Source organism: Mustela nivalis (genome assembly GCF_964662115.1).
Source record: "Mustela nivalis genome assembly, chromosome: 3".
In the NCBI taxonomy this organism is placed as follows: domain Eukaryota; kingdom Metazoa; phylum Chordata; class Mammalia; order Carnivora; family Mustelidae; genus Mustela; species Mustela nivalis.
In genome coordinates, this window is record NC_139022.1 from 51,017,797 (window position 1) to 51,034,790 (window position 16,994).

At 42.9% G+C, this 16,994-nt stretch overlaps 1 protein-coding gene and 1 pseudogene across 7 annotated transcripts in view; one reads left to right on the forward strand and one right to left on the reverse strand.

Moving 5' to 3' along the window:
* MCC (MCC regulator of WNT signaling pathway) overlaps positions 1-16,994 on the reverse strand; it is a 435,968-nt gene that overhangs the window by 127,272 nt on the left and 291,702 nt on the right. The window lies entirely within an intron of this gene.
* Positions 4,160-5,435, forward strand: LOC309861150 (ATP synthase membrane subunit K, mitochondrial pseudogene; annotated as a pseudogene). Its single transcript has one exon. The product of its transcript is annotated as an ATP synthase membrane subunit K, mitochondrial pseudogene (transcript).

The following is a 16,994-nucleotide window of genomic DNA, read 5'->3' on the forward strand; positions in this document are numbered from 1 at the left end:
GGAAAGGAAAACGAAAATGAACATGCTATATAGAATGAACATGTATATACAAATGAACATGTATATACATGAAGGCAGCCATTAGTTCTGAAGGAAGCCAGGAAATCCAGAAGGAGAAAGGAAAAAGGGAAATAGGGAAAGAATCGTGATGAGAATTAGCATTATAGGTTATTAAAAAAAAAAAAAAAATGGGGAGGGGAGGGGAAAAAAAAAAAAAAAAAAAAAGAAAGAAACCACAACCAAACTCACAAATGCACAGAACAGACTGGTGGGTGTCAGAGTGAGGGGAGAGAGTGGGGCAGGAGATGGGTGAAATGGGTGGAGGGAGTCCAAAGGGACAAACGTCCGGTTATAAAATAAATGAAGTCCCGGGGACGTGACGCACGGCATGGTGACTGTCTTTAACCAAGCTGTAGTGCATATTTAAAAGTTGCTAAGAAAGGAGAGCCTAAAAGTTCTCATAACAAGAAAAAAACACTCCATAGTTATGTGTGATCACAGGTGTTAAATTAGACATGGTGCTGATCATTTTCCAATACATACAAATATTGTATATTTTACACCTGAAGCTAACATAAATAAGGTTGTCTATCAATTATACCTCCATTTTCCCCCCCCAAAAATGTGCCGTTTGAAAGACTTCCTGCAGGATCACTCCTGCAGCTAGATGTGTCGAAGCCTTCATCTCGCCTCATCTCCTCTAATGCCGACCCCACCCCCTCCCAGAAGCACATGGAGGAGCGTTCATACTTAGGTAATTGGGTGGAGTTGAGTTGTGGACTAAGAAACAGCTTGAGATTGTTCTCAAAAAAGAATTCTCTCATTCAGACCTGGTCGAACGGCTCAGGTGCAGAGCCAAGGGGGTTCATGTTCAAGTTCAGATATTCCGTGCAGGTCACATTCTGGCCACGGGGAGACACAAGGGCGGGTTTCTTAAAATGCATTGACTTGCCCTCCTCCCCGTGACAGATCACCTTTTGAACTGCTGTGGGATGACCTAGAAGAAAAATAGAAAGCTCTGCAGCCAGGCACTCCTGTGTGAGTGTAGGGAACAATCAGAGGGCTGTCTGGAAAACAAAATGCCTCATTTCTTTAATAGTAGCTATTCAGGCAGCAAGAGGCAATTCGGGGACTAGTCAGCAAAGCACGCTGCTTGGGAGACAGGCATAAATGATACCATGCGATCCTCCCCAGCATTTATACATTGCCCAACTTCACTTTGGTTAAATAATGCACTTTGTTCTGGGGAGGACAAGTGCATACTACCTTGGCTATAGCTACCACGATAGAATGAGAAGGATCTATCCCACATCTCCACTAAAATGAGGAATTTTTTTAATAAATTGCACACAAAAAAATTTTTTTTTGAAAGCGCAGGATCATGGACAGGCTGGTCTTCATGGCAGGAAATAATTAATGTGGCATGCATATTAATTTTTTTCTTTCTTGCCTTCCAGCAACTACTTCTTTTAAAGAAGGACAAGTGGAGCCCCAGGCTGTACCTGGTCCTGTTATTTCTTTCATTTTTTTCCCCTCCTCCTTTCTGTCAACGTACTTTATTTCTACCCTAGGACAGAAACATCCTTCTCTTGTAGGATTGGGCAATGTGCAATTTTCCCACCTCTTGGGCAGGAAGCCACATTGCTGAAAATCTGATGAAACACAGCCACATGAATGATGGGAAGCTCACTGCTTTTTGTGTGTGCCTATAACTCAAGTACCTCAGGGCCCAACTTCTATCTACCCCCCACCCCTCCTGTTGTTTATCTATGCTGTGGAAGCTAATATTCACCATATCCACATCCCACAGATACTGGGGAGAGAGGAAAATGTTTAGATAAAGGTTATAGGTCACAAGCACCATAAAAATGTTACAGGATATAGTTCAAGTGGAGTATTTACTGACTTTTATATTTAACTCCTCCTACTTGGTTCTTCAAAATTCATCTCTCACACACTTTACGTTGCCTTTGTCATAGAGTCTGCAAAGAAGTGACGTGGACAACAGCCTCTTTGCTAATGAAGTCAGAGGTTACAGTGTAAGTGAGCACCTCTGAGGTGTTCTGTTCCACCAAAGAGCATGAAGGAGAAGGGATCTTAAGGACGAGACTTGAAGTTTGAGGGTCAGGATCCACATATTGCCAAATTACATGCCATATGGTTATGCTAATAGGAGTCTCCTGAAGTCAGGTCTCCTACAGCGAAGTAAAGGTGTCTGACCCCCACACTGGCAACTCTGAATTCTGAATGGACACTTCACTGAAGTATTGGGAATGACCGCCGCTAAAGCTGTGGCTTCAAACATGTCAGGTGCTCCTGCGGAGCATTTCTGCTCTGTCTGGGCATTTGGCCATGACCTCAATGAATCACAGAAAGTGAGTTCCTTCAAGTTCACTCAGATATCTGCTTTCACACAAAACATCCTATCACAACTTCATATATCCACCAAGAAGCTCCCGAGACAAATTCTGCAAGCTGTTAACCACGGCATGGTCCAAGGTAATCTCCTATTGGACAGGAAGCCATTTTCTTAACTCTGGAGACTAAAGGAAGCACAGAAAGTAGAGTGGTTTCATCACTTGAGTACCAATTAGTTTGCATTCCTGCCCCCAAATGTATTAGGGTCCTGTCTCACAGTTAGCTAACAAGGGCAAAAATGCACAGACAAGCAGAAGGCAGAAACCCCCTTTACCCAGAAAATGTAATCAGTGGCTCTATGTCCCCTATCATTTCATAGTGGTTTTTGGGCAGTCTCCAAGAAAAGCAGCAGCCATCGGGAAGGAATTCTCCAGAAATTGTGAGGTTTCAAGGCACAAAGCATTTCAGAGAGATCTGTTTGTCAACCGAGGAGCCTTGGAACTTGGCGGTAACTAACACTGTTGTCGGAAGCCCCGCCTAAGGAAGGCCCTCCCTTCCCTACCTCCATGATCGATCTACCATCACCTGAAATTTGGCCTGAGAAAATAAAAATGGAAAGCTACTCAAATGTGGCAGATGGACTTCAGGCACTGTGGGAACATTAGAAAGAAAAGAATTATTATTTACGGAAAGGATTCTATATGAAAACACACAGGATACTTTTCTCCAGTCAATGAGTGGAAGACAACAGAGACATGTACCATTGCGTTCATACCAAATGAACATAATTCAGTTCAAACAATCCAGGTGCCTGACTTAATACTGATGACCAAATTCCACTTACAAATGAAACAGGATTCAGAGCTCAATGGTGCAGTTTCTGCCCATATGACCACAAAACAACACAGGTAAACATCTCAGGTGTCACTATCATCTCTTTCAGATTATTTAATAGCCCAGGTAAGGTTTTGGAGGTGATTATAGCTTCTTCAGCAATTCATGTGGATACAGAATAGCCTTCATCTTCCATTCATTCCATATGTGGTCACATACTTCCTGTAGGTTTAGAGCTCAGAAATCTTTACTTTCCATGTACAAAGTTTCCTAAGTAATCTTGTTGGCATAAAAAGGACCAGAGGTGGCAAATGTAAGAATCTGCTCTTTCTCTACACCTCCTAAACATTGACAGATCCCAGAGGAAACCTACAAGAAAGAAGACTTCACTCATGGACATCTGTCCTATCTTGATGTCATTACCTATGTGCTGGATATATCATAATTTAACCAACAACTGGTTACTGGATGTGTGAACAATTTCCCTGGTTGTATAATGCTGCAGTGAAGAACATTAGGCATATTCCTGTAAATAGAATTATTTGTCCAAAGCCTCTGAATGTGAAGTTGCTTCCCTCACAAAAGCCGAGGAAAAGCTACTGCAGTATATACTTCTGCCAGGTATATCTATTTTGCTTTACTTCCAGCAAATCTAGATAGACCATGTAAAAATTCCTTCTGCCAATATGGTTCCAAAATGATTTTTGTCTGTTTCCTTGATTATTTGAGGCTAGGTTTTTTTCCCCCTAAGTTTATTAGACATATGGCTTTACATTCCTAATTGCCTATTCATGTTCTTTGCCCATTTTGGCAGGATGTTGACTTCTTAGAGTTTGAAGGGTATTATAGATACTCATCTTTCACCATATGTATTTGAAGTTATTCTTTCTTAGTTGACTGTTCTGTTCACCTTTTAACCTATATAGCATTTTTGGGCAGAATTGGTGCCTTCTGTAAGACTGAAATCATGGCAGGTCCAGAAATTGATGCCCAAACCCATTTGACTGGTATCAAAAAATATTTCAATTCTTATACTCTCACAGGTAGAATGAATTGTGTGTACTGGCCACATATGGAGGCACTGAAGTATCAGACCATACTTCAAGTTAAGGTCTAAAAAAATAACAGCTGTGAAAGCAACATAAATGGATTTTAACCTGTACCCCATCTGTTAAGTTCCCATGCCTGGAGAAGCTAATGTCAACTCATCATGTGATACTCAATTTGTACAATAAATTATGAACTTGAAAAAAAATTATATAGCATTTTTTGCATCTATGTTTTATATTATTAAGTTGTCTCCATAAATCTTCTTCACAGATTTTTTCCCCGTTTATTTAAAAATTTCTTCTCTACTCTAGTCAGAGTTACCTACATTTTCTTCATTTTTTAAAATATGGTCATTTTAAAAACCTTTATCCCGTATGGAATTTTATTACATAAGTTACCAATCCAAATTTGTTTTTACTTAACAATTGTCCTAGTACTACTAAATAATTAAACCCCTACGGTTCTTATTGCAGCCACTATGATACAACAAAATCCTCTTTATGCTATTTTAAATGACGGTATTTTAATGTTTAATGTTATATTAAAACATCCCGTTTGTTTTTCAAAAATATTTTAGCTATTTATTCTTTGGATAAAATCACCATGAAGATTTTTCTTTTTTTTTTTTAAATCACATAGGGCTTGGATGAGAACATTAAACATTAAACTTTCACTCTCCCCATCTCCACCCCCAAAGTCAGTGAGTCATGTGTAAGCCTGCTAAAAACATGTAGTGGCTCTCCTTAATCCAGACACAAATTCCTCGAGGACAAACACATGCCTGTTTTTCCCTAAGAGTATTTTATTCCCAGGAGCTATTCCAGGGCAAGCACACATATAGTTAATGAATGAATGAAATCCAAGTGGCCCAGAATTTTTTTTTTTTTTTTTTTTTTTTTTTTTTTTGTCGTGAGTATCTTATTTGGTAAAGTCTCTCTAACCCGAAATGGCTAAAACAACACTCTAACTCTGAATGCCCTTGTAGCAAAGGTGTACAAGGGACTTTCAGGCCACTGCGCCAAACTCTGATCAATGGCATAATAAATCCAAAGATGGAAACCTCCATAAATTACTGCAGTAGTGACACAAAGGGCAAAAGAAAGAAGAGGGTAACACTGGGATATACGAAGATGGACTAAAACCACAGAGTAGGAATTTATGCTTGAAAACTATAGAAACCTTACTAGAGTGGGGTCCCCTTTATATCATTGCCATGGAGGAGTAGAGTGGTCAGCAAACTGCTTTTAAAAAGTCCTGTTTGGGGACGCCTGGGTGGCTTAGTTGGTTGGGCAGCTGCCTTCGGCTCAGGTCATGATCCCAGAGTCCTGGGATCGAGTCCCACATCAGGCTCCTTGCTCTGCAGGGAGCCTGCTTCTCCCTCTGACTCTGCCTTCCACTCTGTCTGCCTGTGCTCGCTTTCACTCTCTCTCTTACAAATAAATAAATAAAATCTTTAAAAAAAAAAAAAAAAAAGTCCTGTTTGGGGGAGAGGGGAGTCCTTGGAGCCAATGCTAAGAAAGATTAAAGACATTTAAAGAATAAGGGCTCAGGACATGGGTGGGTAGAGAGAGAAGCAACCTGAGTCCAAAAGATGACCTGACTCAGGGCTCCTGACCCATTCTTTCTTCCCAACACCTTGGTGAAGGGACTCAACTAAGAAAAATCAACCAGCTGGTGGACGCTGGAAGGAATGATGTGAATTGTGCCCAGCCTATTGGTAAGGATCACTTGCATTATTTAGGATATCTAGGAAGTATCTCTTTTGACTTCATTTACTAGTTTTAGGATCTATTTACAAAGATACTATAGCAATGTAATAATGACATTGAACTAAACAAGCAAAACAGAGACTGCTCATCTACAAGGGAGCGAATAAATAAACTGGCATATCCATATTTTGCAGCTTTGAGGAAGAATGAGATCTACTGGAGATGTTAGAAAACCATGATATATTGGTAAGTCTGAAAGAAGTTAAAGGAGGATGCAGACAGTCTGATCTTTTTCCATAAAGATGTTTTCCGTATTTGTATATATGAGCATAGATGGGTACTGAAGAATAAACAGTGAGTTGTTAACATGCATTAGTTAAGGAGGAAGATGGAAATACATGGAGGCAAAGAGACAGAGTTGGCTTTTGCATGCAATGCTTCCATGGTATTTTGACTTGTTAAAATGGGCAAGTATAGCTTTTGTGCCTCGAAAGGGAAGGCTAATAAATTATTATTCTTGAAAATAAATAGACATATCAACAAATTTTGAAAAATGGATATTAACAATGCAAATGTAAAATTATCTCAGAATTATCAAATGTAGAACAAACAAAATAATGAACCCCATTAGAACATACTTGAGACAGCCAAGCTTTGATGACTCAAAGCTGGAAAGAGGTTCTACAATTAGTTTCCCTTTGATTTCAGGGACTCATTTATTCTGCTTATCTTAAGACAGAGCTAATAGACCAAATGATTTTGAAAAGTCCTAAATGGTTCTCAACATTTGGGTATATTCCAGGAAGACTGAGTTAATTTAGCTATTCACAGAGTGGCACATTTGATAGGGAAAATGCAAATCAGATTACTCTAGTTGGTGTTCAATTAGCCACTCAAACTGCAGGGGAAGCAGTGACAGAGAAGTAGAGATGAGGTTATATCCACCATAATTTATTTGACTTTTGAAAGCCTTGTTCAACCTGCTCAGGAAAATATTAAGGAGGTTGTATGAAATGGCAAATTTGAGTAACTGGGGAATAAATTAAAGATCACATGACAGTCCTTAGAATATACTCTAAAATATAGTTAACCCTAAGAAAGAGATAAAATAGTCCCCAGTCAACTATTCCTAGAGTATTTTTCATGTTTTCAACCTGAAGTTCTTGACCCATGAATCACTAAATAAAATTCAGTTGTTAGGATCAGCATAGGTCTAGACTCAAAAAAGGAAAGAAAAAGCAAACCAAGTTTAAAAACCACCGCATTAAATACTCCCTTTTTTCCTGCCCCCATTCCTATTCCTACTCCTAACAGCAGGAGCAAAACACTTTCAAGTCTGTTGGCCACATCCTGTGCTGATTTTCAAGGAGCTGATTTTGCCATTAAAAAAAAAAAAATCAAGTTCAAGTATCCATTAGAAAAGTAAAGAGATAATTCTATTTTCTCCACCTCACAACAAAAAGTGTTTGCTGTAACAGGTAAGTGCTTTGGATCTCTGAGAAATAATTCCCCAATTCCCTTTTGTTGTATATTAAAATGCCATGTAAAAATAAGGCGGTTACAACAATAGAGATGGAAGGCTGGGCTCAGGCTAGGTTCTTTCTGAAGGATTGCAGCAACAGCCCGGCACCAGCGGCAAGAGTGAGGGGCCTGTGCCCTGCGCGCAACAGCTAATAGAGAACTCTCAAATCTGAAAAGTTCTTTCTTGCATGCTCAGCTGGCACGTGCAATTCCAAAAACTACTATTGTCAGCAGAATTCTCAGGGTGAATGACCTCTGTTGCCTCTCTACCACAGGCCTCACACACAAGTGAAACACTGATCTCAAACCTAGCAGCCCTGGTGACAGCTCTCCTGTACCTCAGACCTGTACGTACATCCAGCTGCCAGCAGACCTCTGTGTCCAGGGATAAGCTCACCCCCTTCCAAACTCAACCTGTCTTCTTCCCTCGCGAAGTCAACCCATCCCCCCCATCACCGTGCTCACCTGCTGGCTGCTTCAACCCAATGAGCCAGGTTCTTCGTGCCTTTTTGCCTATGCTAGAGACATGGGCATTCTTTTTTGAATTCTTCCTCCCTGCTCCTCACTCTTACCATTAGTTCCTGTTGATCTTACCTGGTAAGTCATTCGGGAAACGGTTTGCTCCTCCCCGTGCCCGCTATCCCCATTCTAACTGAGCATGCCGTTGTTCCACTGGATGGCAGCAACCGTGCTTTACTGGGCTCTGCTGCCTCTGGTCTTCTCTCCCAACTGCTCTCCAAAGCCAGAGCCGACACTCTAAATGCAATTCTGAGTATTGCGTGTCACTTCTCTTGCTAAAAGATCACTATAAAACGGCAACAATCCTTCAGTGACTTTCCTTTGCTCTTAGGTAGAGTCCGAATTTCTCAATCTGGCCTAAGAACCACACCCTTCCCTCCCTGCCCCAAATCTATGTTCTCTGGCCATATTGAACAGATGGCAGTTCTCTGGGTACGTTGCAACCCCTGCCTACCACCCTGTGCCACTTAACCGCACATCTCACTAGGGTGGTTTCTGAAAGGTCTTCTTGAGTCCAGGGGGGCCCCACTCCCACATGCCCTTCCTCCTTCCTGCTGCGGCATTTACCTCACTACCCAGTGGCTCCATTTCTTGGGTCTCTTCCTCTAGATCCCCCTGAGGAACAGGACTGTGTCTGACTGGTTTACAACACCCATCACTGTACATGGCACACAGCAAATGTGGAATGTATGTATGGTAGAGATTAGTATTACTCAGTTCCCCTGCTCGGGGGAATGGGGAACTATGGGAAGGTTAACCGGGCATTGGAGGGCCCTCGTGGGACTTGCACAATGACACAGTGTGGACTTCTGAGATGCACAGGGATGGAAAACCTACAGCTAGAAGTTTGTGTGTCGGCCACACAATTGCAGAACAAACGTGAGCATTAAAGTCAATTATGTAAGCCTGCTTGGGATTATGAACAATGTTAAGATTAAATATACTTTACCTTTAAAACTACTTTATATAAAGAAATTAGAAATTACATTTTGAAAACCACAATTACATCAGCTATTAGATTTCTCTATGGTCCTTTCCATTTTTTAACCATGTGTGTGTGTTTTTTTAATGGCTATAATCATAGTGTACATACATTGCTCATTTACTGTTATCTTGTATAGATTTTCCTAAGTGGGTGCAGAGTCTTCATATGTTTTCAATGACTGAGTAAATGTTATCAAGGAAATACTCAATTTTCTCAATCATATACAGGAAATTTCTGATCTTTACTAATTTAAAAAATATAACATATATAAAAAATGTTTATATGTACACTTTTTTTTTTTCCCCAAATCAGAACAGAGTTAATTTTTTTCCCCATTTCAGTGGTGACAAAGACCAGAGGAAGGAAGAGATGCTGCTCAGAGAAGAAGCAGGGATTCAGACAGGGAAGGCGCAAGTTACTCGTGGTCCTCAGTTAATTATGGTGCTGCCTTTCTGCTGTCCCTGTTCAGAAAGACAACATCCCAGTGGTGAGACGACCATCTTGACATCTCAGCACCCAGCAGCTCTTCTAGCAAGATGGCTAAGTATCTCATTGAAACATGAAAGCCGTGACTGACAGCAGAGGACTCTGAACTTCCAGTAACTGAGGGACTAGCAGGCAAGAAGAAGAGCATAACAGGGGAGGAGCAGCTACCAGGGCAGAATATTTATTTATGAGGAACACTGTGGGGAGCATAACCAAAGGAATAATATGATCTCTACCCAATCTGCCCACAGCCAGCGGTCACCCCATAATACTCCCTTCTCACCCCCACGTCCGGTCCTAGCAGGGATGGCTGAATTTCCGCCAACAGCCCGCTGCCTTCCTCAGTGGGCTTCCTATAATTAAAATTTGATGCAGCACTCATGTAAATATTCTTCCTCACACAACTGTCATCTTCTATCATTCTTGTGCTAACCTCAACAATCTTCCCATTCCACTTCCACTGTCGAGGAATAATAAAATCCTCCTGGAGGTCTCATTCTTAATTAATACGCTGTTTTCTTTTCCTCCCACCCTGGTAGCATGGATCCAGTCCTTGTGGAAGGCAGAGGGCATCTCACGTCTCCCTGAAAACACAGAGCTATCGTCTCTAGTCACTACAGTCCTGTGTCTGTCCATTCTATTTATCAAAAAAAAAAAAAAAAAAAAAAAACTTGTAACAATATTTATACATCCTCTAAGAAGCTGTGCTACTGTTAAGCCTTGGATTTAACAGAGTTTAAAAATCAGAGGACAAATGGTCAACAAGTCGTACTTTACTGTTAAAGATGCTATATATCTCACGTGCCACTCCCCACCCCCACACCTCTTCTGTGCCTCATTCAGTACCCTACAGAGACTCCTTAAGAACACAGTCTGTGCTTTCAGCAATAACTGACATCCCTGTAAATCCATGTAATGTTCAGAAAATAAATCCAGTGCTCTCTCTGCCCACAGAGCAACATTAATCTTGTGAACAGTAGTACAGAGCGTCCTCCCCTCTTCCCTGGCTCCTCTCCCCTCCCCCTCCATCTGCTTTAAGTAGGGCAAGTATTTTACTCCCGTTAATTGTTCTGACAGATGAGGATCAACACTGCTTTAATCCATTTGCAGCCGAGCACTAGGTACATTTGTCTTCTCCAGTGCTGTTAGAGACAAGGACTTTGGCTGTTAGGAACACGAGCTACTTCAGGGCCATGCTCAGGACTCTGAAGTGACTGGCTCTGGACTCCTCACGAATCCGAGGAAAACTCTTCCCAAGCCCGGTTCAAGGGTTTTGGGTTACCACTGTGCTCCTTTTAAGACTTGAAAAACTGTAGATGCAGGATTTTGTTAAATTAAGGCCAGTTGGATTCCATTGATCTCAGAAGTTAATGTAGTGCCTCATTTACTAATTAATTGTATGCAAGTTCTCTAAAAGACAAAAGGAGGTGGCTGATTTGCGAGGACATGGATGGAACTAGAGGGTATCAGGCTTAGCGAAATAAGTCAATTGGGGAAAGACAACTATCATATGATCTCCCTGATATGAGGAAGTAGAGAGACAACGTGGGGGGTTTGGGGGTAGGAAAAGAATAAATGAAACAAGATGGGATCAGGAGAGAGACAAACCATAAAAGACTCTTAATCTCACAAAACTGAGGGTTGCTGGGGAGAGGCGGGTAGGGAGAGGGGGGTGGGGTTATGGACACTGGGGAAGGTATGTGCTATGGTGAGTGCTATTAAGTGTGTAAACCCAGTGATTCAAGACCTGTACCCCTGGGGCTAATAATACATTTTGCATTAATTAAAAAAAAAAAAAAAAAAGGACGTGGCTGAATTCAGTAAGATTTTACTCAAATTTGGCAACCACGTTAGGAACCGTGAGCCTTCTGCAAGGATATACCACCTATTTCCATCTCACACTGGGGAGCACGAGAGCCCAGGGCTGCTGGTGTTTCCAAAAGCAAGGCCTTAGAGTGCAGGCACACCTGGGTTCAGATCCCAGCTCCACCATTTGTCACTTCCATGCCCTGTGGCTGTGCAAGTATCCAATGATTTAGCACATGTAACACCCAGCCCGATACCGTCCCGAACCAAGGGCTTCGGGGTGTTCACTTAAGCTACTGCTACACATTCCTACGTCTTGGTTTTGAATTCTCTGAAAAGTAGCTTCGCGTGCTGGACTATGTGTTTCCTAGATATTTCTACTCCCACCTCGCGAGTGCAGCTGAAGAAGACTTCTACAGAGAATGAGCTCAGTGGTGGCCTGCCACCCTCCTCCCCCAATTCCAGCACAGATATAGCTCCTCACACCGTCCTCCCTGAGCACTATTTCGCTGCCGGCTCTAGACTCCACTGGCCCAGCTCTATTGCTTACCATCCCCCCCCACCCCCCAAACCTGGTTTTGAATTGGTCATTTTCTCTTTCCTAATGCCTCTATTGGTCTCATTTCTCTTCATTTCCATCCTCTGACTCCCATGCTTTCAATTTAATAACCTTATACATTTCGAGTTTTCAGTTCAGTGCTTCCAGTTTGGAAATCTAATGAAGGAAAATAAATACGGTAGGACTCAGATTTGTGGGCTATACTGCACAGAGAACCCACCCGCCAAACCCACTTGCTGTTCTTCGCAGACGGCACCACTGACTCCCTCCTCCTCTTTCACGTCACCCCTCTGCTTTCAACCCTGTTCAAGCTACACTGGTGAGAGAAGAGTATTCTAGTTCGCGGGCTCTTTCTCCTTCACCTTCCAGGCAGGGCTGAGTGGCCCATGAGCAGCTTCTTAACAAAAATTCCTATGACAGACATGGCAAATGCTTATGCTATACTGTCACCGCTTCTTATCCAAAACAAATACCCATTTGCACCTGTTAGGGTATCGACAATGTCAAGAGGACCAGTTTCTTTCTCTATACACTAGAAAATATTAAAAGGTAAATGGTAAACAGCCAATGTCCACAATAGCCAAACTATAGAAAGAGCCCAGATGTCCCTTGACAAATGGATAAAGAAGATGTGGTATATATACATACGTACATATACATATACATACACATACGCACAGACACAAACACACACTAGACTATTACACAGGCATCGAAAAATTGAAATCTTGCCACTTGCAACGACATGGATGGAGCTAGAGGGTATTATGCTAAGTGAAATAAGTCAATCAGAGAAAGTCAATTTTCATAGGATCTCACTGATACGCAGAATTTAAGAAACAAAGCAGAGCATCATAGGGGAAAGGAGGGAAAAATGAAACAAAAGGAAACCAGAAAGGGAGACAAACTGTTAAGAGACTCTTCATCTTGGGGAAACAAACTGAAGGTTGCTGGGGGTAGGGGATGGGGGAGGGATGGGGTGGCTGGGTGATGGACGCTGGGGAGGGTATGTGCTATGGTGAGTGCTGTGAACTGTGTAAGACTGAAGACTCACAAACCTGTACCCCTGAAACAAATCACACATTATATGTTAATTTTTTTTAAAAAAAGGTAAATGGTAAATATAACTGGATGCAGGATTTTAGGTAATTTTGGCTTTAGTATTCTCTGACTTCCTATATTTTACAACGAAGGGTAAAATTATTTCTCTAATGAGAAAAAAAATTCGAATTATGTGAAATAATGTCCTACCTGTCCCCATTCAGCACTCTACATTGCAAACCATCATTAATCCTGTTCATAATTTAGTCTGAAATAATCCCAAATAGCCAATTCTAATTTTGAAGAGCCATAGCTTTGACTAGCCAAACTGATTAAATTATATTGATGTAGCAGTGACCTAAAAACCTATATGCATTCTTCTAAGCTCTAAGTTTAAGACCAACAAATGTCTTCATGAACTCAAAGACAAATTAATAAAGACAACTCAATTTCAATCACCAGAAAAAGACAATTTAGACAGTTGCCAGGTTTAGACAAGGCCTAAAAATAGATTTTCACGGGAAGCTTTGAATCCCAAGAAGCAGTTTCCCTGGTTCTGTTGCTAACAAAATATGCCTGGATGCACACAGGCCTCTTCAAAGACCGTATCCGGCAAATTTGAGACCAGCACTATTTGTCCAAAAACCATGACCAGCCTTGAAATGTCCTGATTAGGATTCAGAAATAGGTTCTGGTGAGCTACACTTTCACAGAGACCCAAAGGAATTCAGCTTGGCTGTTGTACTGTTTCTAATACTGAAGTCAGTATTTAAGCATAATATACATTATACATATCATATATTATATATACATTACTTACTAAGAGATAACATATATGAACTCCAAAGATGAAACTGATAGCATCCAACGAAAGCCCCTTGCATCTCTCACTACAGAATGGAATACAAATGAGAGACCATGGACGGTGGCCTTTGCTATATGCTGATTACACACTGCCATCCGAAGAGTAGGGTCAAATCTAACTTTATTCTCGGGGCCTCAGTTTCCCCAGCTGCAGGATACCTAGCCCACTGGAATCGATGCAGCAAAAGGGAGGAGTATGAGCGAATGGAAAGGGTAACAGCACTGACAGATGAGAGGTTCTGGGCTTGCAGTGTCAACCGCAAAATGCAGACCTCAAACCAAAACGAAGCTCGCCCGTCTGGATAGCTCCTCTCTTCGCATGTAAAAGTCACAGATCCAAAACCAACACGGCAGAAAAATAAGAAGATCGTGAAACTGGTCACCGTGAAGAACAAGCCAGTGTTCCCCCCACCTCCCGGTGCATTCTGAGTGTGCCGTCCTGCCCAGGGGGCTTGTAACTGCCCCCTCACAGATGTGGTGCTCTCCACAGGACCAGCTCTCTGCATCACCTGTTCTCCCCTAACCATCCAGCCAGAGTGAGCTGCCCGGGGCTCTGTGTCAGCTCAGAGGACTCTGCAGGAAGAGTCCCGTGTCTTCCTACAGTAATTGCTGCTGTGCTCTTCCTCCCCTGGGGGGACGCCTTACCTGTCAGGTCATTTTCTCCATCGGGGGAGCTTTAAAAGAGGTTTTCACAGGATGGGAGAAATTAAACTGCCTTATGCACACCCTACAAAACATCTGCCTCCTGTTAGCATTTACCAAAAGGCTTACATGAAAGTGCCCCTCACGTCTGTTCTTCTGTTAGAGCACTCCAGCCCGGCCCGGCGGTGCGGGGCGGTTAAATGGGTGCACACATTCTTTTTGCTAACGAAATGTTTAAGGAATTTATTTAACATGCGTATCCTGGGGACCCTTAGGCACAGAGCATTCTGTTAAGGTGTGGAAGATTGATGAGACACTCGCCAACTTCAAAAGGTAAGACCTCCAAAAGTTACACAGAGATGCTCACAGGAAACTACTGCAGCACTTGTGACCTACGATGCCCTTCCCATCACAGTGAGACCAGTACTCACGTGCCAGCTCCGTAAAAGACGCGGAGTGCCTACATTTAGCCGAGATCCGGCTCCCAGCACAAACTTGCTTGTTTAGCCCATGAGGAGGTGACCATCTACAGCAGAAGGTGTTTACGGAGTAACCGCGCTGCCCCTCCAGCCAGTGCAGGCTTGTGACAGGGCCAAAGTGCAGGTCCCAATGATCTGCCACCAGACAGCATCGCAGATTCCATGCAATTCCCCTCAGCGGTGACTTAGGAACATTTTTTATTTTTAAGATTTTATTTATTGGGGGCGCCTGGGTGGCTCAGTGGGTTAAGCCACTGCCTTCGGCTCAGGTCATGGTCTCAGGGTCCTGGGATCGAGTCCCGCATCGGGCTCTCTGCTCCACAGGGAGCCTGCTTCCTCCTCTTTCTCTCTGCCTGCCTCTCTGCCTACTTGTAATCTCTCTCTGTCAAATAAAGAAAAAAAAAAAAAAAAAAAAAAAAAAGATTTTATTTATTGGGGCGCCTGGGTGGCTCAGTGGGTTAAGCCTCTCCCTTCGGCTCAGGTCATGATCCCAGGGTCCTGGGATTGAGCCCCGCATCCGCATCCGGCTCTCTGCTCAGCAGGGAGCCTGCTTCCCTTCCTCTCTCTCCCTGCTTGCCTCTCTGCCTACTTGTGATCTCTGTCTGTCGAATCAATAAATAAAATCTTAAAAAAAAAAAAAAAAGATTTTATTTATGTATTTGACAGAGAGACAGTGAGAGAGGGAACACAAGCCGGGGAAGTGGGACTTAGGAAGATTTTATTAGAGAGTGGGTATTTAGGCTGAGCCTGGGAGTAGGATTTCAACAGGTATAAAAACTCTCATACTGGGGCACCTGGGTGGCTCAGTGGGTTAAAGCCTCTGCCTTCGGGTAGGGTCATGATCCCAGGGTCCTGGGATCAAGCCCCACATCGGGCTCTCTGCACTGTGGGGAGCCTGCTTCCTCCTCTCTCTCTCTCTCTCTCTCTGCCTACGTGTGATCGCTTTCTGTCAAATAAATAAAATCTTTAAAAACAAAAAAAAAAAAACAAAACCCAAACTCTCATTGTGTGGGGAAGGTGTCCAGGTGGGCAGAACACATGTGCAACCTATGATTTGCATTGGGTACCCCGCTGCCAGAAGACGGCCTTCCACAGCCGGGACTCTGGATCGCTCAGCAGCCCAGCTGCTCCTTACTGTTACTGATTTAGAAGGTTAGGGGGCTGCTGGGTGGCTCAATCCGGTCAGTCTCTGACTCTTGCTTTCAGCAGCTTAGGTCGTGATGTTATGAGTTGGGATGGAAGCCCGCGTTTGGGCCCTGTGCTCAGGGTAGAGTCAGCTTGAGAATCTCTCTCTCCCTCTGCCTCTGCCCACCACCCCACTGGCGGTCTCTCTCGGAATAAATAAATTCAATCTTAAGGGGGGTGGTAGGAAGGTTAAAGACTGCTTGCTCACTCTAGCAGCCAAAATGCAAGTCCCTTACCCTCTTGATTCAAACTGGAGGGAGGTTTGAAAAGTTTAAGCTATGACAGAGAGAAAAAAAGATTTTTTTAAGAATAAGTATCTCTAAAATTTCAATGTTTTCAACATAGGACTCCTTTCACATCAATCTTTTTTTTCCCCTTTAGGTGCCAGGTTGGAGAAAACCCAGAACACTACTCTTAAAAACATTTTCCTACTTAAGAAAGAAGAGTGTCCAATTGGTGTTCAGCCCTGACTAAAACATCAAGGTCATTGACTCAGCAACCTCCTTCTCCCACAGACATCTCTCTCCTGAGGAGGGGCCTGGCCTCGCCCAGGGGTTTTGTTTCCAAATAAGCCTGCAGGGAAACACTGCATTAAAGGCCCCCAAATGACCTTCCCAACCCTTAGCTACATTAACAGGAAAATTGTATCCAGCACAGTGTCTGGGAATATAGACCCAGAGCTAGTCAGACACCTGGGGAATGACGCAGAGGCAAAAACCCTATCCTAAGAGCACCGCGGGAAGGCAGACCATCCAGGGTGGGTGTGAACTAACTAGTGAGGAACGATTGCCTAAAACTCCCTCAAGTTCCGTCTGACACAAGACGTGGGAAGGTGTAAGAATAAAGGACTACTACCCTCACCTAGCTCCCGCCACCCTACCCTCCTTCTTTGTTACCCTCCCTTCCACACTCCTCCGCTCTTCACAATTCCCCATTCTATTTTTCTCTTGCACAAA